Source organism: Oncorhynchus keta, chromosome 24 (assembly GCF_023373465.1).
Source record: "Oncorhynchus keta strain PuntledgeMale-10-30-2019 chromosome 24, Oket_V2, whole genome shotgun sequence".
Classification (NCBI taxonomy): domain Eukaryota; kingdom Metazoa; phylum Chordata; class Actinopteri; order Salmoniformes; family Salmonidae; genus Oncorhynchus; species Oncorhynchus keta.
In genome coordinates this window covers 10,717,480-10,743,533 of record NC_068444.1, presented here as the reverse complement: position 1 = coordinate 10,743,533, position 26,054 = coordinate 10,717,480, and positions in this window count along the sequence as shown.

Sequence of the window (26,054 nt, the reverse complement as noted above, 5' to 3'; positions counted from 1 at the left end):
AGTAGCCTGCTCACCCGGGACCAGAGTAGCCTGCTCACTCGGGACCAGAGTAGCCTGCTCACTCGGGACCAGAGTAGCCTGCTCACCCGGGACCAGAGTAGCCTGCTCACCCGGGACCAGAGTAGCCTGCTCACCCGGGACCAGAGTAGCCTGCTCACCCGGGACCAGAGTAGCCTGCTCACCCGGGACCAGAGTAGCCTGCTCACCCGGGACCAGAGTAGCCTGCTCACCCGGGACCAGAGTAGCCTGCTCACCCGGGACCAGAGTAGCCTGCTCACCCGGGACAAGAGTAGCCTGCTCACCCGGGACCAGAGTAGCCTGCTCACCCGGGACCAGAGTAGCATTGTCACCTGGGACCAGAGTAGCCTGCTCACCAGGGACCAGAGTAGGCTGCACACCCAGGACCAGAGTCTCTGTCTCTCTTTCTCTCTCTATACCTCCCTCCCTCCCTCCCTCCCTCCCTCCCTCCCTCCCTCCCTCCCTCCCTCCCTCCCTCCCTCCCTCCCTCCCTCCCCCTCCCTCCCTCCCTCCCTCCCTCCCTCCCTCTCTATCCATCCCCCTCTCTATCCATCTCTCTCCCTCCCTCCCTCCCTCCCTCCCTCCCTCCCTCCCTCCCTCCCTCCCTCCCTCCCTCCCTCCCTCCCTCCCTCCCTCCCTCCCCTCTCTCTATCCATCCCCCTCTCTATCCATCTCTCTCTCTCTCTCTCTCTCTATCCCTCCCTCCCTCTCTCTATCCATCCCCCTCTCTATCCCTCTCTCTTTATCCCTCTCTCTCTCTCTCTCTCTCTCTCTCTCTCTCTCTCTCTCTCTCTCTCCCCCTCTCTATCTCTCCCTCCCTCTCTCTATCCCTCCCTCTCTCTCTATCCCCTCTCTCTCTATCCCTCCCTCCCTCTCTCTATCCATCCCCCCTCTATCCCTATCTCTCTCTCTCTCTCTCTCTCTCTCTCTCTCTCTCTCTCTCTCTCTCTCTCTCCCCTCTCTCTCCCTCCCTCCCTCTCTCTCCCCCCCTCCCTCTCTCTCTCTCTCTCTCTCTCTCTCTCCTCTCTCTCTCTCTCTCTCTCTCTCTCCTCTCTCTCTCTCTCTCTCTCTCTCTCTCTCTCTCTCTCTCTCTCTCTCTCTCTCTCTCTCTCTCTCTCTCTCTCCCCTTTCTATTCACCCCTCCTTACATCTCTGTTGCTCGACCTTCCTCCCGCTTCTCTTGTCTCTTTTTCTGACAAAAGCAGGGTTGTGAGTGTTGGTAGCTCCCAATGGATCCACCTGGTGTGTCAGGCAGGGAAGAGAGCAAACGACTGTGTGTGTGTGTGTGTGTGTCTGCATGTTGCATGTCTGTGTGTGCATGCAAGCGTGCATGCCAGGTTCCATGTGCTATCCATCCTGACACTTCACTGACTGCACTAATGTACACACACTAAATCCCCCTCTACACACACACTAAATCCCGCTCTACACACACACTACAACCCCCTCTACACACACACTACAACCCCCTCTACACACACACTACAACCCCCCCTACACACCCACTACAACCCTTCTAGGTTCAGGGGATGATGGACAACCCCTCTTCAGGGGAACACTACAGGGACCTGCTGTCCACTTCAGGGGAAGATGGACAGGGACTCTGCTGTTCTAGGTTCAGGGGGATGATGGACAGGGACTGCTGTCCTAGCTTCAGGGGGAAGATGGGCAGGGACTCTGATGTCCTAGCGTCAGGGGGAAGATGGACAGGGACTCTGCTGTCCTAGCTTCAGGGGGAAGATGGACAGGGACTCTGCTGTCCTAGCTTCAGGGGAAGATGGACAGGGACTCTGCTGTCCTAGCTTCAGGGGGAAGATGGACAGGGACTCTGCTGTCCTAGCTTCAGGAGAAGATGGACAGGGACTCTGCTGTCCTAGCTTCAGGAGAAGATGTACAGGGACTCTGCTGTCCTAGCATCAGGGGGAAGATGGACAGGGACTCTGCTGTCCTAGCTTCAGGAGAAGATGGACAGGGACTCTGCTGTCCTAGCATCAGGGGGAAGATGCACAGGGACTCTGCTGTTCTAGCTTCAGGGGAAGATGGACAGGGACTCTGCTGTCCTAGCATCAGGGGGAAGATGGACAGGGACTCTGCTGTCCTAGCTTCAGGAGAAGATGGACAGGGACTCTGCTGTCCTAGCATCAGGGGGAAGATGGACAGGGACTCTGCTGTCCTAGCTTCAGGAGAAGATGGACAGGGACTCTGCTGTCCGAGCATCAGGGGGAAGATGCACAGGGACTCTGCTGTTCTAGCTTCAGGGGGAAGCTGCTGCACTTCCTGTGTGAGGTACTCTACGGCTGTTGTAGAGCATGAACCTGCAGGAGCGAGTCACTGCTATGATGATAGCAGAGAACGACAGGATGTTGTCCAGGGTCATGCCAAGGTTCTTTGCACTCTGGGAGGGAGACACCGTGGAGTTGTCAAACCTGATGGAGAGGTCTTGGCAGGCCTTCTCCGGGAGGAAGAGCAGCGCCGTCTTGTCGAGATTGAGCTTGAGGTGGTGGGCTGACGTCCAAGCTGAGATGCCAGGCACACAGAGATGTGTTTTAGAAGAGGGGAGGGAGTAATTGAGTGTCATCCATATAGCAGTTATCGGAGAGATCGTGTGAGGATATGATGGAGCCAAGGGGACTTGGTGTGTAGAGAGAAGAGGAGAGAGCTTAGAACCGAGCCCTGGGGGACACCAGTAGTGAGACAGATACCCAGTCCCGAGAAGGTGGAGAGGATGATCTGATGTTTCACAGTGTCGAAGGCAGCGGATAGATAAGAGGATTGAGAACAGAGGAGAGAGAGTCAACTTTGGCAGTGTGGAGAGCCTCCGTTACACAGAAGAGCAGTCTGTGAGTGACCTGTCTTGAAGCCTGACTGGTTTGGGTCATGAAGATTGTTCTGAGAGCGATAGTGAAAGAGTTGGTCAGAGACAGCACTTTTTTAAGTGTTCTGGAAAGAAAAGAAGGGACACTGGTCTGTAGTTGTTGACGTTGGAGGAGTGCTGGTTTCTTGAGGAGGGGAGAGAGGCCATTGTGAAGTCAAAGGTCAGGGATGAGGCAAGTGGGGAATGGGAGAAGGTCTCCAGCAATGGTCTGCAGGAGGGGATGGAGTCGAGCGGCAAGTTGTTGGGCCGGACAAACCTCACAGAGTTTCATCTATAAAGCGACGGGAGAAATAGGTCAAGGCGTAGCGTAGTTCTGTGTGAGTGGGACCAGTGGAATCAATAGGCTGAATGAATGAGGAGCGGATGGCGTCAACATTCTTTTCAAAGTGGTTGATGAAGTCGTCAGTGAGGAGGAAAAGAGTTTGCGTTGGAAGACGAAGATTGAAATGTAGTGATAGAAAGTGGCTCTAGCAGCGAAAGGTAGAGAGGAGGGAGTTAAACAATGGGTCCTCCTGAAATGTAGTTGTCCTCCATTTCTCCTCAGCTGCCCGCAACTTCTGTTCTGTATGCTCACAACGAGTCACTCAGGCACGGGGCAGGAGGGGATGGGAGGAAAGGGGACAGTGTGAGTCATAGAATGCGGAAAGGGAGGAGAGTAAGGTCAATGAGGCAGTCAGGAGACGGGAGGGAGAAGGATTTAACTAAAGAGGTAATATGATAGAGGAGAGAGCGACGGAGCATCACCATCTGGTAGGGGCTGAGTGGTTTGGGTTGGAGGATGAGACACAGGAAACAAAGACCGGGAGGGGGGTTGCAGTGAGATTTATAGGCAAACAGCCTCTAGTAAAGAGATCAAATGTAATGCCTGCCTTGTGAGTGGGAAGGGATTGGGAAATGAAGAGTGAGCAGCTGGATTAGCAGTGTTCTCTGGGATGATCCATGTCTCCGTCAGGGCCAAAACGTTACTGGACTGAAGGGCAGCATAGGCTGAGATGAACTCTGCGTTCTTGACCATAGATCAGCAGTTCCAAACACTGCCAGAGACCAGGAATTCCATGTGTTGTTGAGAGAATGCCAAGAGTTTGTAAAGCTGTAATCAAGGCAAAAGGTAAAGCTGTAATCAAGGCAAAAGGTAAAGCTGTAATCAAGGTAAAGCTGTAATCAAGGTAAAGCTGTAATCAAAGCAAAAGGTAAAGCTGTAATCAAGGTAAAGCTGTAATCAAAGCAAAAGGTAATGTAATCAAAAGGCAAAGCTGTAAGGCAAAAGGTAAAGCTGTAATCAAGGTAAAGCTGTAATCAAGGTAAAAGGTAAAGCTGTAATCAAGGTAAAGCTGTAATCAAGGTAAAGCTGTAATCAAGGTAAAGCTGTAATCAAAGCAAAAGGTAAAGCTGTAATCAAGGCAAAAGGTAAAGCTGTAATCAAGGTAAAAGGTAAAGCTGTCATCAAGGCAAAAGGTAAAGCTGTAATCAAAGCAAAAGGTAAAGCTGTCATCAAGGCAAAAGGTAAAGCTGTAATCAAGGCAAAAGGTAAAGCTGTAATCAAGGTAAAGCTGTCATCAAGGTAAAAGGTAAAGCTGTAATCAAAGCAAAAGGTAAAGCTGTCATCAAGGCAAAAGGTAAAGCTGTAATCAAGGCAAAAGGTAAAGCTGTAATCAAGGCAAAAGGTAAAGCTGTAATCAAGGTAAAGCTGTCATCAAGGCAAAAGGTAAAGCTGTAATCAAGGCAAAAGGTAAAGCTGTAATCAAGGTAAAGCTGTCATCAAGGCAAAAGGTAAAGCTGTAATCAAAGCAAAAGGTAAAGCTGTAATCAAGGCAAAAGGTAAAGCTGTAATCAAAGCAAAAGGTAAAGCTGTCATCAAGGCAAAAGGTAAAGCTGTAATCAAAGCAAAAGGTAAAGCTGTCATCAAGGCAAAAGGTAAAGCTGTAATCAAGGCAAAAGGTAAAGCTGTAATCAAGGTAAAAGGTAAAGCTGTCATCAAGGCAAAAGGTAAAGCTGTAATCAAGGTAAAGCTGTCATCAAGGCAAAAGGTAAAGCTGTAATCAAGGCAAAAGGTAAAGCTGTAATCAAGGTAAAGCTGTCAATCAAGGCAAAAGGTAAAGCTGTAATCAAGGCAAAAGGTAAAGCTGTAATCAAGGCAAAAGGTAAAGCTGTAATCAAAGCAAAAGGTAAAGCTGTCATCAAGGCAAAAGGTAAAGCTGTAATCAAGGTAAAGCTGTAATCAAGGCAAAAGGTAAAGCTGTAATCAAGGTAAAGCTGTCAAAAGGTAAAGCTGTAATCAAGGCAAAAGGTAAAGCTGTAATCAAGGCAAAAGGTAAAGCTGTAATCAAGGTAAAGCTGTCATCAAGGTAAAAGGTAAAGCTGTAATCAAAGCAAAAGGTAAAGCTGTCATCAAGGTAAAAGGTAAAGCTGTAATCAAAGCAAAAGGTAAAGCTGTAATCAAGGCAAAAGGTAAAGCTGTAATCAAAGCAAAAGGTAAAGCTGTAATCAAAGCAAAAGGTAAAGCTGTAATCAAGGCAAAAGGTAAAGCTGTAATCAAGGCAAAAGGTAAAGCTGTAATCAAAGCAAAAGGTAAAGCTGTAATCAAAGCAAAAGGTAAAGCTGTAATCAAAAGGTAAAGCTGTAATCAAAGCAAAAGGTAAAGCTGTAATCAAGGTAAAGCTGTAATCAAGGCAAAAGGTAAAGCTGTAATCAAAGCAAAAGGTAAAGCTGTAATCAAAGCAAAAGGTAAAGCTGTAATCAAGGTAAAGCTGTAATCAAGGTAAAGCTGTAATCAAAGTAAAAGGTAAAGCTGTAATCAAAGCAAAAGGTAAAGCTGTAATCTAGGGAAAAGGTAAAGCTGTAATCAAAGCAAAAGGCAAAGCTGTAATCAAAGCAAAAGGTAAAGCTGTAATCAAAGCAAAAGGTAAAGCTGTAATCAAAGCAAAAGGTAAAGCTGTAATCAAAGCAAAAGGTAAAGCTGTAATCAAAGCAAAAGGTAAAGCTGTAATCAAGGCAAAAGGTAAAGCTGTAATCAAAGCAAAAGGTAAAGCTGTAATCAAGGCAAAAGGTAAAGCTGTAATCAAGGTAAAAGGTAAAGCTGTAATCAAGGCAAAAGGTAAAGCTGTAATCAAGGCAAAAGGTAAAGCTGTAATCAAAAAAGCTGTAAAAAGGTAAAGCTGTCATCAAAAGGCAAAAGGTAAAGCTATAATCAAGGCAAAAGGTAAAGCTGTAATCAAGGTAAAGCTGTCATCAAAGTAAAAGGTAAAGCTGTAATCAAAGCAAAAGGTAAAGCTGTAATCAAGGTAAAGCTGTAATCAAGCAAAAGGTAAAGCTGTCATCAAGGTAAAAGGTAAAGCTGTAATCAAGGTAAAAGGTAAAGCTGTAATCAAGGTAAAGCTGTCATCAAGGTAAAAGGTAAAGCTGTAATCAAGGTAAAAAGGTAAAGCTGTCATCAAGGTAAAGCTGTAATCAAAGCAAAAGGTAAAGCTGTCATCAAGGCAAAAGGTAAAGCTGTAATCAAGGCAAAAGGTAAAGCTGTAATCAAGGTAAAGCTGTAATCAAGGCAAAAGGTAAAGCTGTCATCAAGGCAAAAGGTAAAGCTGTAATCAAGGCAAAAGGTAAAGCTGTAATCAAGGCAAAAGGTAAAGCTGTAATCAAGGTAAAGCTGTAATCAAGGCAAAAGGTAAAGCTGTAATCAAGGTAAAAAAAGCTGTAATCAAGGCAAAAGGTAAAGCTGTAATCAAGGTAAAAGGTAAAGCTGTCATCAAGGCAAAAGGTAAAGCTGTAATCAAGGCAAAAGGTAAAGCTGTAATCAAGGTAAAGCTGTCATCAAGGCAAAAGGTAAAGCTGTAATCAAGGCAAAAGGTAAAGCTGTCATCAAGGCAAAAGGTAAAGCTGTAATCAAGGCAAAAGGTAAAGCTGTAATCAAGGTAAAGCTGTAATCAAGGTAAAGCTGTAATCAAAGCAAAAGGTAAAGCTGTCATCAAGGCAAAAGGTAAGCTGTAATCAAGGTAAAAGGTAAAGCTGTCATCAAGGTAAAGCTGTAATCAAGGTAAAAGGTAAAGCTGTAATCAAGGCAAAAGGTAAAGCTGTAATCAAAGCTGTAAAAGCTAAAGCTGTAATCAAAGCAAAAGGTAAAGCTGTAATCAAGGCAAAAGGTAAAGCTGTAATCAAAGGTAAAAAAGGTAAAGCTGTCATCAAAGTAAAGCTGTCATCAAAAAGGTAAAGCTGTCATCAAGGCAAAAGGTAAAGCTGTCATCAAGGTAAAAGGTAAAGCTGTAATCAAGGCAAAAGGTAAAGCTGTCATCAAGGCAAAAGGTAAAGCTGTAATCAAGGCAAAAGGTAAAGCTGTCATCAAGGTAAAAGGTAAAGCTGTAATCAAGGCAAAAGGTAAAGCTGTAATCAAAGCAAAAGGTAAAGCTGTCATCAAGGCAAAAGGTAAAGCTGTCATCAAGGCAAAAGGTAAAGCTGTAATCAAGGTAAAGCTGTCAAAAGGTAAAGCTGTCATCAAGGTAAAGCTGTAATCAAAGCAAAAGGTAAAGCTGTAATCAAGGTAAAAGGTAAAGCTGTCATCAAGGCAAAAGGTAAAGCTGTAATCAAAGCAAAAGGTAAAGCTGTAATCAAGGTAAAGCTGTAATCAAGGTAAAGCTGTAATCAAAGCAAAAGGTAAAGCTGTAATCAAGGTAAAAGGTAAAGCTGTAATCAAAGCAAAAGGTAAAGCTGTCATCAAGGTAAAGCTTTAATCAAAGCAAAAGGTAAAGCTGTCATCAAGGTAAAAGGTAAAGCTGTCATCAAGGCAAAAGGTAAAGCTGTAATCAAGGCAAAAGGTAAAGCTGTCATCAAGGTAAAGCTGTAAAAGGTAAAGCTGTAATCAAGGTAAAGCTGTAATCAAAGCAAAAGGTAAAGCTGTAATCAAGGTAAAAGGTAAAGCTGTAATCAAAGCAAAAGGTAAAGCTGTAATCAAGGCAAAAGGTAAAGCTGTCATCAAGGCAAAAGGTAAAGCTGTAATCAAGGCAAAAGGTAAAGCTGTAATCAAGGCAAAGCTGTCATCAAGGTAAAGCTGTAATCAAAGCAAAAGGTAAAGCTGTAATCAAGGTAAAGCTGTCATCAAGGTAAAGCTGTCATCAAGGTAAAGCTGTCATCAAGGTAAAGCTGTCATCAAGGCAAAGGCTGTCATCAAAAGGTAAAGCTGTCATCAAAAGGTAAAGCTGTCATCAAGGTAAAGCTGTCATCAAGGCAAAGCTGTCATCAAGGTAAAGCTGTCATCAAGGTAAAGCTGTAATCAAAGCAAAAGGTAAAGCTGTAATCAAGGTAAAGCTGTAATCAAGGTAAAGCTGTCATCAAGGTAAAGCTGTCATCAAGGTAAAGCTGTCATCAAGGTAAAGCTGTAATCAAGGTAAAGCTGTCATCAAGGTAAAGCTGTAATCAAAGCAAAAGGTAAAGCTGTAATCAAGGTAAAGCTGTAATCAAGGTAAAGCTGTAATCAAGGTAAAGCTGTAATCAAGGTAAAGCTGTAATCAAGGCAAAGCTGTAATTAAAGCAAAAGGTAAAGCTGTAATCAAGGTAAAGCTGTCATCAAGGTAAAGCTGTAATCAAAGCAAAAGGTAAAGCTGTAATCAAAGCAAAAGGTAAAGCTGTCATCAAGGTAAAGCTGTAATCAAGGCAAAAGGTAAAGCTGTAATCAAGGTAAAGCTGTAATCAAGGTAAAGCTGTCATCAAGGTAAAAGGTAAAGCTGTAATCAAAGCAAAAGGTAAAGCTGTAATCAAGGTAAAGCTGTCATCAAGGTAAAGCTGTAATCAAAGCAAAAGGTAAAGCTGTAATCAAGGTAAAGCTGTAATCAAGGTAAAGCTGTAATCAAAGCAAAAGGTAAAGCTGTAATCAAGGTAAAGCTGTAATCAAGGTAAAGCTGTAATCAAGGTAAAGCTGTCATCAAGGTAAAGCTGTCATCAAGGCAAAGCTGTAATCAAAGCAAAAGGTAAAGCTGTAATCAAGGTAAAGCTGTAATCAAGGTAAAGCTGTAATCAAGGTAAAGCTGTAATCAAGGTAAAGCTGTCATCAAGGCAAAGCTGTAATTAAAGCAAAAGGTAAAGCTGTAATCAAGGTAAAGCTGTCATCAAGGTAAAGCTGTAATCAAAGCAAAAGGTAAAGCTGTAATCAAGGTAAAGCTGTAATCAAAGCAAAAGGTAAAGCTGTCATCAAGGCAAAAGGTAAAGCTGTAATCAAGGTAAAGCTGTAATCAAAGCAAAAGGTAAAGCTGTCATCAAGGTAAAGCTGTAATCAAAGCAAAAGGTAAAGCTGTCATCAAGGTAAAGCTGTAATCAAAGCAAAAGGTAAAGCTGTAATCAAAGCAAAAGGTAAAGCTGTAATCAAGGTAAAAGGTAAAGCTGTAATCAAAGCAAAAGGTAAAGCTGTCATCAAGGTAAAAGGTAAAGCTGTAATCAAAGCAAAAGGTAAAGCTGTCATCAAGGTAAAAGGTAAGCTGTAATCAAGGTAAAGCTGTAATCAAAGCAAAAGGTAAAGCTGTCATCAAGGTAAAAGGTAAAGCTGTAATCAAGGTAAAGCTGTAATCAAAGCAAAAGGTAAAGCTGTCATCAAGGTAAAAGGTAAAGCTGTAATCAAGGTAAAGCTGTCATCAAGGTAAAGCTGTAATCAAAGCAAAAGGTAAAGCTGTAATCAAAGCAAAAGGTAAAGCTGTAATCAAGGTAAAAGGTAAAGCTGTAATCAAGGTAAAAGGTAAAGCTGTCATCAAGGTAAAAGGTAAAGCTGTAATCAAGGTAAAAGGTAAAGCTGTCATCAAGGCAAAGCTGTCATCAAGGTAAAAGGTAAAGCTGTCATCAAGGTAAAAGGTAAAGCTGTCATCAAGGTAAAAGGTAAAGCTGTCATCAAGGTAAAGGTAAAGCTGTCATCAAGGTAAAAGGTAAAGCTGTCATCAAGGTAAAAGGTAAAGCTGTCATCAAGGTAAAAGGTAAAGCTGTCATCAAGGTAAAAGGTAAAGCTGTCATCAAGGCAAAAGGTAAAGCTGTCATCAAGGTAAAAGGTAAAGCTGTCATCAAGGCAAAGCTGTCATCAAGGTAAAAGGTAAAGCTGTCATCAAGGTAAAAGGTAAAGCTGTCATCAAGGTAAAAGGTAAAGCTGTCATCAAGGCAAAAGGTAAAGCTGTTATCAAGGTAAAAGGTAAAGCTGTCATCAAGGCAAAGCTGTCATCAAGGTAAAAGGTAAAGCTGTCATCAAGGTAAAAGGTAAAGCTGTCATCAAGGTAAAAGGTAAAGCTGTCATCAAGGTAAAAGGTAAAGCTGTCATCAAGGCAAAAGGTAAAGCTGTTATCAAGGTAAAAGGTAAAGCTGTCATCAAGGCAAAAGGTAAAGCTGTCATCAAGGTAAAAGGTAAAGCTGTTATCAAGGCAAAGCTGTCATCAAGGTAAAAGGTAAAGCTGTCATCAAGGTAAAAGGTAAAGCTGTCATCAAGGTAAAAGGTAAAGCTGTCATCAAGGCAAAAGGTAAAGCTGTAATCAAGGTAAAAGGTAAAGCTGTCATCAAGGTAAAAGGTAAAGCTGTCATCAAGGTAAAAGGTAAAGCTGTCATCAAGGTAAAGCTGTAATCAAAGCAAAAGGTAAAGCTGTCATCAAGGTAAAAGGTAAAGCTGTCATCAAGGTAAAAGGTAAAGCTGTCATCAAGGTACAGCTGTCATCAAGGTAAAAGGTAAAGCTGTCATCAAGGTAAAAGGTAAAGCTGTCATCAAGGTAAAGCTGTAATCAAAGCAAAAGGTAAAGCTGTCATCAAGGTAAAAGGTAAAGCTGTCATCAAGGTAAAAGGTAAAGCTGTCATCAAGGTAAAAGGTAAAGCTGTCATCAAGGTAAAAGGTAAAGCTGTCATCAAGGTAAAAGGTAAAGCTGTCATCAAGGTAAAAGGTGGCACCTTTGAAGAATCTTAAATATAAAAGCTGAGTTGAAGTCAAAGTTTACATACATTCGCCAAATACATTTGAACTCAGTTTTTCACAATTCCTGACATTTATTCCTAGTTAAAATGCATTGTCTTAGGTCGGTTAGGATCACCACTTTATTTTAAAAATGTGAAATGTCAGAATAATAGTAGAGAGAATTATTTATTTCAGCTTTTATTTCTTTAATCACATTTCCAGTGGGTCAGAAGTTTACATACACTCAATTAGTATTTGGTAGCATTGTCTTTAAATCGATTAACTTGGGTCAAACGTTTCTGGTAGCCTTCCATTTTGGTGAATTTTGGCCCATTCCTCCTGACAGAGCTGGTGTAACTGAGTCAGGTTTGTAGTCCTCCTTGCTCACACACACATTTTCAGTTCTGCCCACAAATTTTCTATAGGATTGAGGTGAGGGCTTTGTGATGGCCACTCCAATACCTTGACTTTGTTGTCCTTAAGCCATTTTGCCCCAACTTTGCAAGTATGCTTGGTCAGTGTTCACTTGGAAGACCCATTTGCGACCAAGCTTTAACTTCCATGCAAAAAAAGTATACAGGGGAATGGATGTGATGCAGACAATTACCTTGATGGAAGCTATAATCAATCTGCAATATTTAGGCTGAGATACTGAAGCACCCTCCCCCCACAATAAAACAAAGTCCTGTTGTTCTGCTACAGTGGTGATAACACCCCCCTCCCCGGGGTTTGACCGTCTCAGCCAGCAGGTGGCGCCAGAACAACAACAACCACTGAAGTCATGAGAGGTGTAATAACAAACCTACATTTTATATGGGGCGTTCTGGTGTGTAATTACCATGTGGGTGTCTCAATAGCACCTGTGTAGCATGCTCTTCCTCACAGCTAATTCCCTTTTTTTTCATCCTCTATGGTTACGTCCTAAATAGCACCCTAATTCCCTTTTTATAGTGCACTACTTTTGCCCATTACACTGTAACGGGATTAGGGGGCCATTTGGGATGCATGCGAAGGCCAGAGATATAATATGTTGTGGTGGAGTAAGTCTCCCAACCCAGTTAGAGGGGTGGTGGTGGGGGTGTAGTATAGTAGTGATGTATGGAGGGGGTGTAGTATAGTAGTGATGTATGGAGGGGGGTGTAGTATAGTAGTGCTGTATGGGGGGGGGTGTAGTATAGTAGTGATGTATGGAGGGGGTGTAGTATAGTAGTGATGTATGGGGGAGGGGGGTGTAGTATAGTAGTGCTGTATGGAGGGGGGTGGAGTATAGTAGTGCTGTATGGAGGGGGGTGTAGTATAGTAGTGCTGTATGGAGGGGGGTGTAGTATAGTAGTGCTGTATGGAGGGGGTGTAGTATAGTAGTGATGTATGGAGGGGGGTGTAGTATAGTAGTGCTGTATGGGGGTGGAGTATAGTAGTGCTGTATGGAGGGGGTGTAGTATAGTAGTGCTGTATGGGGGGTGTAGTATAGTAGTGCTGTATGGAGGGGGGGGGTGTAGTATAGTAGTGCTGTATGGAGGGGGTGTAGTATAGTAGTGATGTATGAGGGGGGTGTAGTATAGTAGTGCTGTATGGAGGGGGGTGTAGTATAGTAGTGCTGTATGGAGGGGGTGTAGTATAGTAGTGCTGTATGGGGGGTGTAGTATAGTAGTGCTGTATGGGGGGGGTGTAGTATAGTAGTGCTGTATGGAGGGGGGTGTAGTATAGTAGTGATGTATGGGGGGTGTAGTATAGTAGTGCTGTATGGAGGGGTGTAGTATAGTAGTGCTGTATGGAGGGGGTGTAGTATAGTAGTGCTGTATGGGGTAGTATAGTAGTGCTGTATGGGGGGGGGGGTGTAGTATAGTAGTGCTGTATGGGGGTGTAGTATAGTAGTGCTGTATGGAGGGGGTGTAGTATAGTAGTGCTGTATGGGGGGTGTAGTATAGTAGTGCTGTATGGAGGGGTGTAGTATAGTAGTGCTGTATGGAGGGGTGTAGTATAGTAGTGCTGTATGGGGGTGTAGTATAGTAGTGCTGTATGGGGGGTGTAGTATAGTAGTGCTGTATGGGGGTGTAGTATAGTAGTAGTGCTGTATGGAGGGGGTGTAGTATAGTAGTGCTGTATGGGGGGTGTGTAGTATAGTAGTGCTGTATGGAGGGGGGGGTGTAGTATAGTAGTGCTGTATGGGGGGGTGTAGTATAGTAGTGCTGTATGGGGGGGTGTAGTATAGTAGTGCTGTATGGGGGGGGGTGGAGTATAGTAGTGCTGTATGGGGGGGGTGTAGTATAGTAGTGCTGTATGGAGGGGGGTGTAGTATAGTAGTGCTGTATGGAGGGGGTGTAGTATAGTAGTGCTGTAGTGCTGTATGGAGGGGGGTGTAGTATAGTAGTGCTGTATGGAGGGGGTGTAGTATAGTAGTGCTGTATGGGGGGGTGTAGTATAGTAGTGCTGTATGGGGGGTGTAGTATAGTAGTGCTGTATGGAGGGGGTGTAGTATAGTAGTGCTGTATGGAGGGGTGTAGTATAGTAGTGCTGCAGTGCTGTATGGAGGGGTGTAGTATAGTAGTGCTGTATGGAGGGGGTGTAGTATATAGTAGTGCTGTATGGGGGGTGTAGTATAGTAGTGCTGTATGGAGGGGGTGTAGTATAGTAGTGCTGTATGGGGGTGTAGAATAGTAGTGCTGTATGGAGGGGGTGTAGTATAGTAGTGCTGTATGGGGGGTGTAGTATAGTAATGCTGTATGGAGGAGGGGGTGTAGTATAGTAGTGCTGTATGGAGGAGGGGGTGTAGTATAGTAGTGCTGTATGGGGTGTGTAGTATATAATAGTGCTGTATGGAGGGGGTGTAGTATAGTAGTGCTGTATGGGGGTGTGTAGTATAGTAGTGCTGTATGGAGGGGTGTAGTATAGTAGTGCTGTATGGTGGGGGTGTAGTATAGTAGTGCTGTATGGAGGGGGTGTAGTATAGTAGTGCTGTATGGGGGGTGTAGTAGTAAGTAGTGCTGTATGGAGGGGGTGTAGTATAGTAGTGCTGTATGGGGGTGTAGTATAGTAGTGCTGTATGGAGGGGGTGTAGTATAGTAGTGCTGTATGGTGGGGGGTGTAGTATAGTAGTGCTGTATGGGGGGTGTAGTATAGTAGTGCTGTGTGGGGGGGTGTAGTACAGTAGTGCTGTATGGAGGGGGGGGGGTGTAGTATAGTAGTGCTGTATGGAGGGGGTGTAGTATAGTAGTGCTGTATGGAGGGGGTGTAGTATAGTAGTGCTGTATGGAGGGGGTGTAGTATAGTAGTGCTGTATGGAGGGTGTGTAGTATAATAGTGCTGTATGGAGGGGGTGTAGTATAGTAGTGCTGTATGGGGGTGTGTAGTATAGTAGTGCTGTATGGGGGGGTGTAGTATAGTAGTGCTGTATGGGGGGTGTAGTATAGTAGTGCTGTATGGAGGGGTGTAGTATAGTAGTGCTGTATGGGGAGGGGGTGTAGTATAGTAGTGCTGTATGGAGGGGGTGTAGTATAGTAGTGCTGTATGGGGGGTGTAGTATAGTAGTGCTGTATGGAGGGGGGGTGTAGTATAGTAGTGCTGTATGGGGGGTGTAGTATAGTAGTGCTGTATGGAGTGTATAGTAGTGGATGGAGGGGGTGTAGTATAGTAGTGCTGTATGGGGGGTGTAGTATAGTAGTGCTGTATGGAGGAGGGGGGTGTAGAATAGTAGTGCTGTATGGTGGGGGGGTGTAGTATAGTAGGGCTGTATGGAGGGGGGGTGTAGTATAGTAGTGCTGTATGGGGGGGTGTAGTATAGTAGTGCTGTATGGAGGGGTGTAGTATAGTAGTGCTGTATGGGGGGTGTAGTATAGTAGTGCTGTATGGAGGAGGGTGTAGTATAGTAGTGCTGTATGGAGGGGGTGTAGTATAGTAGTGCTGTATGGAGGGGTGTAGTATGGTAGTGCTGTATGGGGGGTGTAGTATAGTAGTGCTGTATGGGGGGTGTGTAGTATAGTAGTGCTGTATGGAGGGGGGTGTAGTATAGTAGTGCTGTATGCTGTATGGAGGGGTGTAGTATAGTAGTGCTGTATGGAGGGGGTGTAGTATAGTAGTGCTGTATGGAGGGGTGTAGTATAGTAGTGCTGTATGGAGGGGGTGTAGTATAGTAGTGCTGTATGGAGGGGTGTAGTATAGTAGTGCTGTATGGGGGGTGTAGTATAGTAGTGCTGTATGGAGGGGGTGTAGTATAGTAGTGCTGTATGGTGGGGGTGTAGTATAGTAGTGCTGTATGGGGGGGTGTAGTATAGTAGTGCTGTATGGAGGGGGGGTGTAGTATAGTAGTGCTGTATGGGGGGGTGTGTGTAGTATAATAGTGCTGTATGGAGGGGGTGTAGTATAGTAGTGCTGTATGGGGGGTGTAGTATAGTAGTGCTGTATGGGGGGTGTAGTATAGTAGTGCTGTATGGGGGGTGTAGTATAGTAATGCTGTATGGGGGGTGTAGTATAGTAGTGCTGTATGGGGGGGTGTAGTATAGTAGTGCTGTATGGAGGGGGTGTAGTATAGTAGTGCTGTATGGGGGGGTGTAGTATATAGTAGTGCTGTATGGAGGGGGTGTAGTATAGTAGTGCTGTATGGGGGGTGTAGTATAGTAGTGCTGTATGGAGGGGGTGTAGTATAGTAGTGCTGTATGGGGGGTGTAGTATAGTAGTGCTGTATGGAGGGGGGTGTAGTATAGTAGTGCTGTATGGGGGTGTAGTATAGTAGTGCTGTATGGGGGGGGGTAGTATAGTAGTGCTGTAGTATAGTAGTGCTGTATGGAGGGGTGTAGTATAGTATTGCTGTATGGAGGAGGGGGTGTAGTATAGTAGTGCTGTATGGAGGAGGGGGTGTAGTATAGTAGTGCTGTATGGGGTGTGTGTAGTATAATAGTGCTGTATGGAGGGGGGGTGTAGTATAGTAGTGCTGTATGGGGGGGGTGTGTAGTATAGTAGTGCTGTATGGAGGGTGTAGTATAGTAGTGCTGTATGGGGGGTGTAGTATAGTAATGCTGTATGGAGGGGGTGTAGTATAGTAGTGCTGTATGGGGGGGTGTAGTATAGTAGTGCTGTATGGAGGGGGTGTAGTATAGTAGTGCTGTATGGGGGGGTGTAGTATAGTAGTGCTGTATGGGGGTGTAGTATAGTAGTGCTGTATGGAGGGGTGTAGTATAGTAGTGCTGTATGGATGGGGGGTGTAGTATAGTAGAGCTGTATGGGGGGTGTAGTATAGTAGTGCTGTATGGAGGGGGTGTAGTATTGTAGTGCTGTATGGAGGGGGTGTAGTATAGTAGTGCTGTATGGAGGGTGTAGTATAGTAGTGCTGTATGGGGGGTGTAGAATAGTAGTGCTGTATGGGGGTGTAGTATAGTAGTGCTGTATGGTGGGGGTGTAGTATAGTATTGCTGTATGGGGGGTGTAGTATAGTAGTGCTGTATGGGAGGGGGTGTAGTATAGTAGTGCTGTATGGGGGGTGTGTAGTATAGTAGTGCTGTATGGAGGGGGTGTAGTATAGTAGTGCTGTATGGGGGGTGTAGTATAGTAGTGCTGTATGGAGGGGGTGTAGTATAGTAGTGCTGTATGGGGGGGGTGTAGTATAGTAATGCTGTATGGAGGGGGTGTAGTATAGTAGTGCTGTATGGGGGGTGTAGTATAGTAGTGCTGTATGGGGGGGTGTAGTATAGTAGTGCTGTATGGAGGGGGGTGTAGTATAGTAGTGCTGTATGGAGGGGTGTAGTATAGTAGTGCTGTATGGAGGGGGTGTAGTATAGTAGTGCTGTATGGGGGGGTGTAGTATAGTAGTGCTGTATGGGGGGTGTAGTATAGTAGTGCTGTATGGGGGTGTAGTATAGTAGTGCTGTATGGAGGGGTGTAGTATAGTAGTGCTGTATGGGGGGTGTAGTATATAGTAGTGCTGTATGGAGGGGGTGTAGTATAGTAGTGCTGTATGGAGGGGGGGTGTAGTATAGTAGTGCTGTATGGAGGGGGGTGTAGTATAGTAGTGCTGTATGGGGGGGTGTAGTATAGTAGTGCTGTATGGGGGGGGGTGTAGTATAGTAGTGCTGTATGGTGGGGGGGTGTAGTATAGTAGTGCTGTATGGAGGGGGGGTGTAGTATAGTAGTGCTGTATGGAGGGGGGGTGTAGTATAGTATTGCTGTATGGAGGAGGGGTGTAGTATAGTAGTGCTGTATGGAGGAGGGGGTGTAGTATAGTAGTGCTGTATGGGGTGTGTGTAGTATAATAGTGCTGTATGGAGGGGGGGTGTAGTATAGTAGTGCTGTATGGGGGTGTGTAGTATAGTAGTGCTGTATGGAGGGGGTGTAGTATAGTAGTGCTGTATGGAGGGGGGTGTAGTATAGTAATGCTGTATGGAGGGGGTGTAGTATAGTAGTGCTGTATGGGGGGTGTAGTATAGTAGTGCTGTATGGGGGGGTGTAGTATAGTAGTGCTGTATGGAGGGGGTGTAGTATAGTAGTGCTGTATGGAGGAGGGGTGTAGTATAGTAGTGCTGTATGGAGGTGTGTAGTATAGTAGTGCTGTAGTGCTGTATGGAGGGGGTGTAGTATAGTAGTGCTGTATGGGGGGTGTAGTATAGTAGTGCTGTATGGAGGGGGTGTAGTATAGTAGTGCTGTATGGGGGGTGTAGTATAGTAGTGCTGTATGGAGGGGGTGTAGTATAGTAGTGCTGTATGGAGGGGGTGTAGTATAGTAGTGCTGTATGGAGGGGGTGTAGTATAGTAGTGCTGTATGGGGGTGTAGTATAGTAGTGCTGTATGGAGGGGGTGTAGTATAGTAGTGCTGTATGGAGGGGGTGTAGTATAGTAGTGCTGTATGGATGGGGTGTAGTATAGTAGTAGTAGTGCTGTATGGAGGGGGGTGTAGTATAGTAGTGCTGTATGGAGGGGTGTAGTATAGTAGTGCTGTATGGAGGGTGGTGTAGAATAGTAGTGCTGTATGGGGGGGTGTAGTAGAGTAGTGCTGTATGGAGGGGTGTAGTATAGTAGTGCTGTATGGGGGGGTGTAGTATAGTAGTGCTGTATGGAGGGGGTGTAGTATAGTAGTGCTGTATGGGGGGGTGTAGTATAGTAGTGCTGTATGGAGGGGTGTAGTATAGTAGTGCTGTATGGAGGGGGTGTAGTATAGTAGTGCTGTATGGGGGGTGTAGTATAGTAGTGCTGTATGGAGGGGGTGTAGTATAGTAGTGCTGTATGGGGGGGTGTAGTATAGTAGTGCTGTATGGAGGAGGGGGGTGTAGTATAGTAGTGCTGTATGGAGGGGGTGTAGTATAGTAGTGCTGTATGGAGGGGTGTAGTATAGTAGTGCTGTATGGAGGGGGTGTAGTATAGTAGTGCTGTATGGAGGGGGGTGTAGTATAGTAGTGCTGTATGGAGGGGTGTAGTATAGTAGTGCTGTATGGAGGGGGTGTAGTATAGTAGTGCTGTATGGAGGGGGTGTAGTATAGTAGTGCTGTATGGAGGGGGTGTAGTATAGTAGTGCTGTATGGAGGGGGTGTAGTATAGTAGTGCTGTATGGGGGGTGGGGTGTAGTATAGTAGTGCTGTATGGATGGGGGTGTAGTATAGTAGTGCTGTATGGGGGTGTAGTATAGTAGTGCTGTATGGAGGAGGGGGTGTAGTATAGTAGTGCTGTATGGGGGTGTAGTATAGTAGTGCTGTATGGAGTGGGGGTGTAGTATAGTAGTGCTGTATGGGGGGTGTAGTATAGTAGTGCTGTATGGAGGGGTGTAGTATAGTAGTGCTGTATGGGGGGTGTAGTATAGTAGTGCTGTATGGAGGAGGAGGGGGTGTAGTATAGTAGTGCTGTATGGGGGGTGTAGTATAGTAGTGCTGTATGGGGGTGTAGTATAGTAGTGCTGTATGGGGGGGTGTAGTATAGTAGTGCTGTATGGAGGGGGGTGTAGTATAGTAGTGCTGTAGTGCTGTATGGGGGGTGTAGTATAGTAGTGCTGTATGGAGGAGGGTAGTAGTGCTGTATGGAGGGGGTGTAGTATAGTAGTGCTGTATGGAGGGGGTGTAGTATAGTAGTGCTGTATGGGGTGTAGTATAGTAGTGCTGTATGGAGGGGTGTAGTATAGTAGTGCTGTATGGGGGGGTGTAGTATAGTAGTGCTGTATGGGGGGTGTAGTATAGTAGTGCTGTATGGAGGGTGTAGTATAGTAGTGCTGTATGGAGGGGGTGTAGTGTAGTATAGTAGTGCTGTATGGAGGGGGTGTAGTATAGTAGTGCTGTATGGGGGTGTAGTATAGTAGTGCTGTATGGAGGGGGTGTAGTATAGTAGTGCTGTATGGGGGGTGTAGTATAGTAGTGCTGTATGGGGGGTGTAGTATAGTAGTGCTGTATGGGGGGTGTAGTATAGTAGTGCTGTATGGAGGGGGTGTAGTATAGTAGTGCTGTATGGGGGTGTAGTATAGTAGTGCTGTATGGAGGGGGGGTGTAGTATAGTAGTGCTGTATGGGGGGGGGGGTGTAGTATAGTAGTGCTGTATGGGGGGGGGGTGTAGTATAGTAGTGCTGTATGGAGGGGTGTAGTATAGTAGTGCTGTATGGGGGGGTGTAGTATAGTAGTGCTGTATGGGGGGTGTAGTATAGTAGTGCTGTATGGGGGGTGTAGTATAGTAGTGCTGTATGGAGGGGGGTGTAGTATAGTAGTGCTGTATGGAGGAGGGGGGTGTAGTATAGTAGTGCTGTATGGAGGGGGTGTAGTATAGTAGTGCTGTATGGAGGGGGTGTAGTATAGTAGTGCTGTATGGAGGGGTGTAGTATAGTAGTGCTGTATGGAGGGGGGTGTAGTATAGTAGTGCTGTATGGAGGGGTGTAGTATAGTAGTGCTGTATGGAGTGCTGAGGGGGTGTAGTATAGTAGTGCTGTATGGAGGGGTGTAGTATAGTAGTGCTGTATGGGGGGGTGTAGTATAGTAGTGCTGTATGGAGGGGGGGTGTAGTATAGTAGTGCTGTATGGGGGTGTAGTATAGTAGTGCTGTATGGAGGGGGGTGTTTGGTGTAGACTCTCCCTGTGTATGGAGGGATGGTGTAGTCCTGTGTGTAAAGTGCTGTATGGTGTAAGACTCTCCCTGGGTGTAGTATAGTAGTGCTGTATGGAGGACTCTCCCTGGGTGTAGTATAGTGTACTCTGATGGTGGGTGTGTGTATAATAGTGCTGATGGAGGGGGTGTAGTATAGTGTGCTCTGATGGGGGTGTGTATAGTGTGCTGTATGGTAAGGACTCTCCCTGTGTAGTATAGTAGTGCTGTATGGGTAAAGGTGTGTATAGTAGTGCTGTAGCCCCAGGGGGTGTAACACACACAGCATTAGTGCTGTATGGTCAGGTGTGTAGGAATAGTAGTGCTGTGTGGTGTGGGGTGTAAATATAGTAGTGCTGTATGGAGGGGGTGTAGTATAGTAGTGCTGTATGGAACAAGGGTGTAGTATAGTAGTGCTGTATGGTGGGGTGTGTGTAGTATAGTAGTGCTGTATGGTATATAGTGGGGGTGTAGTATAGTAGTGCTGTATGGAGGGGGTGTAGTATAGTAGTGCTGTATAGGGGGGTGTATAGTAGTGCTGTATGGAGGAGGGGTGTAGTATAGTAGTGCTGTATATATGGTGTGTGTGTAGTATAGTAGTGCTGTATGGAGGGGGTGTAGTATAGTAGTGCTATGGGGGTGTGTAGTATGCGTAGTGCTGTGTGAACTATATGTAGTGCTGTATGGGGGTGCTGTATAGAACAAGAGTATAGTAGTGCTGTATGGGGGTGTAGTATAGTCTGTGCTGTATGTATTTGTTGCTTTAGGGGGGTGTAGTATAGTAGTGCTGTATGGAGCGTGTAATTAGTATAGCCTAGTGCTGTATGGTACAAGGGGGTGTAGTATAGTAGTGCTGTATGGGGGTGGTAGTATAGTAGTGCTGGCTGGCTGGGGGTGTAGTATGGTAGTGCTGTATGGAGGGGCTGTCTGGCTGGTTGGTAGTGCTGTGGCTGGCTGGCTGGTTGGCTGGTTGGCTGTCTGGCTGGTTGTAGTATAGCTGTGCTGTATGGCTGGGGTGCTAGTATGGCTGGCTGGCTGTATGGCTATTGGTTGGCGTCTGGGTGTATGCTAGTATAGCTAGTTGGCTGTCTGGCTGGGCTGGTTGGCTGGCTGGTATAGTAGTGCTGTATGGCTGGTTGGCTGGGGCTGTCTGGCTATAGCTGGCTGGCTGTATGGGGCTGGTGTTAGTAGTTGGCTGTCTGGCTGGTGGCTGCTGGCTGGCTGGCTGGCTGGTTGGGGGTGTAGTATGGTTAGTGCTGTATGGCTGGGGTGGTAGCTGGTTAGTAGTGGCTGTATGGTTGGCTGGCTGGTTGGCTGGCTGGCTGCTGGTTGGCTCCGTCTGTCAGTATAGTAGTGCTGTATGGAGGAATGGAAGGTATAGTAGTGCTGTCCCAAATGGCAGGGGGTGCCAAATAGTAGTGCTGTATGGGGGGTCTGTATAGTAGTGCTGTATGGGCCTGCCATGCCAAATAATGTCCTAAAAGTGTCCTCCTCTGTCACAATGGAAACGGTTAGCGTCTGTTGCTATACGGTGTGCTGTAATGATTAGAACTTTGGAGGGTGTAGTTAGTAGTCACTATTTAAACCAGGGGTGTAGTATACTTTTGCTGTTTAATGGAGGGGTGTAGCTAATAGTATTGCAAATACTTTTGGGGGGTGTAACGTTACAATAGAAATAGTGCTGTATAGGGGGTGTGTATCTAGTAGTGCTGTACGTGGTTCATTGTAATCTGGTCCGAATTTGGTCATTTCTGGTCCAATGTAGTATAGAATAGTGCTGTATGGGACAGGGTGTAGTATAGTAGTGCTGTATGGCATGGGCCCTGGTCCAACGTTAAAAGTAGTGCTGTATGGCATGACAGGTGTAGTATAGTAGTGCTGTATGGGACAGGCCCTTGTCCAAGTTAAAAGGAATGCACTATGGATGACAGGCCCTGGTGTAGTTAAAGGAATAGAGCACTGTGGCATGGGGGTGTCCAATGTATAGTAGTGCTGTATGGATGGGCCCTGGTCCAATGTGAAAAGGAATAGAGCACTATATGGCATGACAGGCCCTGGTCCAACGTAAAAGGAATAGTAGTGCTGTATGGAGACAGGTGTAGTATAGTAGTGCACTATGGGGGTGTAGTATAGTAGTGCTGTATGACAGGGGTGTAGAATAGTAGTGCTATATGGCATGGGGGTGGTGAAAAGAATAGTGCACTATTTGGGGACAGGTGTCCAAGTATAGTAGTGCTGTATGGAGGGGTCCAATGTGAAAAGGTATAGAGCAGTGATGTATGGGGTGTAGTGAAAAGTAGTGCTGTATGGATGGGGGTGTCCAATGTAATAGAATAGAGCTGTATGGCATGTAGGCCCTGGTATGTTAAAAGGAATAGAGTATGGCATGGGCCCTGGTCCAATGTAAAGGTAGTGCTGTATGGGACAGGTGTAGTAGGAGTAGTGCTGTATGGAGGAGGGGGGTGTTAGTATAGTAGTGCTGTATGGGGGGATGTAGTATTGCAGTAGTGCTAAATCATACATCATTATAGTTGAGTAGTGCTGTATCCTCATGCCCTGGGTTCTATCCTGGGTATTAGTATAGTAGTGCTGTATGGAGGAGGGGGAGACAGTATACAGTAGTGCTGTGAAAAGCACATGGAGGAGGGGGTGTAGTATAGTAGTGCTGTATGGAGGGAGGTGTAGTATAGGGGGCAGTGCTGTATGGGAGGGAGGTGAAGTGGAGTAGGGTGCTGCATGGAGGGGGTGTAGTATAGTAGCTGCATGGAGGGAGGTGTAGTATAGGAGGTGCTGGATGGGGGGTAGAATAGTAGTGCTGTATGGAGGGGGTGTAGTATAGTAGTGCTGTATGGAGGGTGTAGTATAGTAGTGCTGCATGGAGGGGGGTGTAGTATAGTAGTGCTGTACGGGAGGGGTGTAGTATAGTAGTGCTGTAGGTGGGGGGGTGTAGTATAGTAGTGCTGTATGGAGGGGGGTGTGGAGCCCTGACTGGTGTAAAGACTCTCCCTGTGTGTTTATAGTGTACTCTGATGGTGTAAAGACTCTCCCTGTGTGTTTAAAGTGTACTCTGATGGTGTAACGACTCTCCCTGTGTGTTTATAGTGTACTCTGATGGTGTAAAGACTCTCCCTGTGTGTTTAAAGTGTACTCTGATGGTGTAAAGACTCTCCCTGTGTGTTTAAATTGTACTCTGATGGTGTAAAGACTCTCCCTGTGTGTTTAAAGTGTACTCTGATGGTGTAACGACTCTCCCTGTGTGTTTAAAGTGTACTCTGATGGTGTAAAGACTCTCCCTGTGTGTTTAAAGTGTACTCTGATGGTGTAAAGACTCTCCCTGTGTGTTTAAAGTGTACTCTGATGGTGTAAAGACTCTCCCTGTGTGTTTAAAGTGTACTCTGATGGTGTAAAGACTCTCCCTGTGTGTTTAAAGTGTACTCTGATGGTGTAAAGACTCTCCCTGTGTGTTTAAAGTGTACTCTGCCAGCCCCAGCAGGGGAGCTGTATTAAACACACACAGCATTATGAATCCCCTTCACCAGGATGCCGTCAGCAACATCCAAGATGACGGAAGGAGGAGAGGTGTGTGTGTGTGTGTAAATATATATATATATAGGAGAGGTCCCAAAGGCTGTGTATTCATGTTGCTTCAAATCTCATTCCTCCCTGGAGACAACTTTTTTACCCACACTCATAGAAACGTGTGTGTGTGTGTGTGTGTGTGTGTGTGTGTGTGTGTGTGTGTGTGTGTGTGTATATATATATGTGTGTATGTGTGTGTATATATATATGTGTGTATGTGTGTGTATATATATATGTGTGTATGTGTGTGTATATATATATATGTGTGTATGTGTGTGTATATATATATATGTGTGTGTGTGTACATATATAGTCCCCCCCCCCCCACAGACACACACCATACACACCATACACACTCTCGTCACACACACACACTCTCCACCCAGTGACAACAACACTACTCTCCCCCTCTCCAGAATGCAGTCTAAACCGGTAGCGTCAGTGACGACGTGAACTCATCCCCCATGACCAAATGTTCTCAGTAATCCTCGAGTGCTGCTTAATTAAGAACAAGACCAGTCGTATTAACGCTAGCTGACGGGCCCGCTGCCTCGATTGGCCTGAATATTATTAGAACTCTGCCTGCCGTGAATATTTGTTGTTTATACATTTTAATGCAATTATTCAGCCATTATTACCATGTCATTACTTAGTGCGTTAATTAGCATCCTAGCCTATTGCGGTTGTGTACAAGGCTTATGTCTGGAGGCTGGCTGGCTGGTTGGCTGTCTGGCTGGCTGGCTGGCTGGCTGGCTGGCTGGTTGGCTGTCTGGCTGGCTGTTTGGCTGGCTGGCTGGCTGGCTGGTTGGCTGTCTGGCTGGTTGGCTGGCTGGCTGGTTGGCTGTCTGGCTGGTTGGCTGGCTGGCTGTTTGGCTGGCTGGCTGGTTGGCTGGTTGGCTGTCTGGCTGGTTGGCTGTCTGGCTGTCTGGCTGGTTGGCTGGCTGGCTGTTTGGCTGGCTGGCTGGTTGGCTGTTTGGCTGGCTGGCTGGCTGGCTGGCTCCTCCCTGGTTGGCTGTCTGGCTGGTTGGCTGTCTGGCTGTCTGGCTGGTTGGCTGGCTGGCTGTTTGGCTGGTTGGCTGTCTGGCTGGTTGGCTGGCTGGCTGTCTGGCTGGTTGGCTGGCTGGCTGTTTGGCTGGCTGGCTGGCTGGTTGGCTGGTTGGCTGTCTGGCTGGTTGGCTGGCTGGCTGGCTGGCTGGCTGGTTGGCTGTCTGGCTGGCTGGCTGGTCTGGTTGGCTGGCTGGCTGGCTGGCTGGCTGGTTGGCTGGCTGGCTGGCTGGTTGGCTGGCTGGTTGGCTGGCTGGCTGGCTGGCTGGTTGGCTCCGTCTGTCAGACATGAATCATTCATATTCAGTAGGAGTGAATGGAAGGATCGAGAAACCTGGGCTCAGGGCTCTGTCCCAAATGGCAGCCTACTCCCTAAGGGCCTGCCATGCCAAATAATGTCCTCCGCCCCCCTCCCCTGTACCACCTGGGCTCAGGGCTCTGTCCCAAATGAAAGCCTACTCCCTAAGGGCCTGCCATGCCAAATAATGTCCTCCGCCCCCCAAAAAAGTGTCCTCCTCTGCGTCACAATGGCATTCCAGAAACGGTTAGCGTCTGTTGCTATAACAACGGTGTGATGACCTAATGATTAGAACTTTGGAGATCGTTACAGCCTGAATGACGTTCTGTTCATCATCACTATTTAAACCAGGCTGATTTCCACAACACTTTTGCTGTTTAAACAAGTTTTGTTTTAAGCTAATAAAATGAAAACACGAATTCCAAATACTTTTGGGGACCTTGTTAACGTTACAATATGAAATCCATGTCTTAATAAACGTTACTACGTTTCAGAAATGGAAAAGAAAACGTGTAAATCTACTTGCAACGGACGTTTTGGTTCATTACGTAATCTGGTCCGAATTTGGTCATTTCTGGTCCAATGTGAAAAGGAATAGAGCACTATTTGGCATGACAGGCCCTGGTCCAATGTGAAAAGGAATAGAGCACTATTTGGCATGACAGGCCCTGGTCCAACGTTAAAAGGAATAGAGCACTATTTGGCATGACAGGCCCTGGTCCAACGTTAAAAGGAATAGAGCACTATTTGGCATGACAGGCCCTTGTCCAATGTTAAAAGGAATAGAGCACTATTTGGCATGACAGGCCCTGGTCCAACGTTAAAAGGAATAGAGCACTATTTGGCATGACAGGCCCTGGTCCAATGTGAAAAGGAATAGAGCACTATTTGGCATGACAGGCCCTGGTCCAATGTGAAAAGGAATAGAGCACTATTTGGCATGACAGGCCCTGGTCCAATGTGAAAAGGAATAGAGCACTATTTGGCATGACAGGCCCTGGTCCAATGTGAAAAGGAATAGAGCACTATTTGGCATGACAGGCCCTTGTCCAATGTTAAAAGGAATAGAGCACTATTTGGCATGACAGGCCCTGGTCCAATGTGAAAAGGAATAGAGCACTATTTGGCATGACAGGCCCTGGTCCCATGTGAAAAGGAATAGAGCACTATTTGGCATGACAGGCCCTGGTCCAATGTTAAAAGGAATAGAGCACTATTTGGGACAAAACCCAGATAAACATTCACCCCCTCGTTGCAATACACATTGCAAAACAAGGTGTACTTTAAATCATACATCATTATAC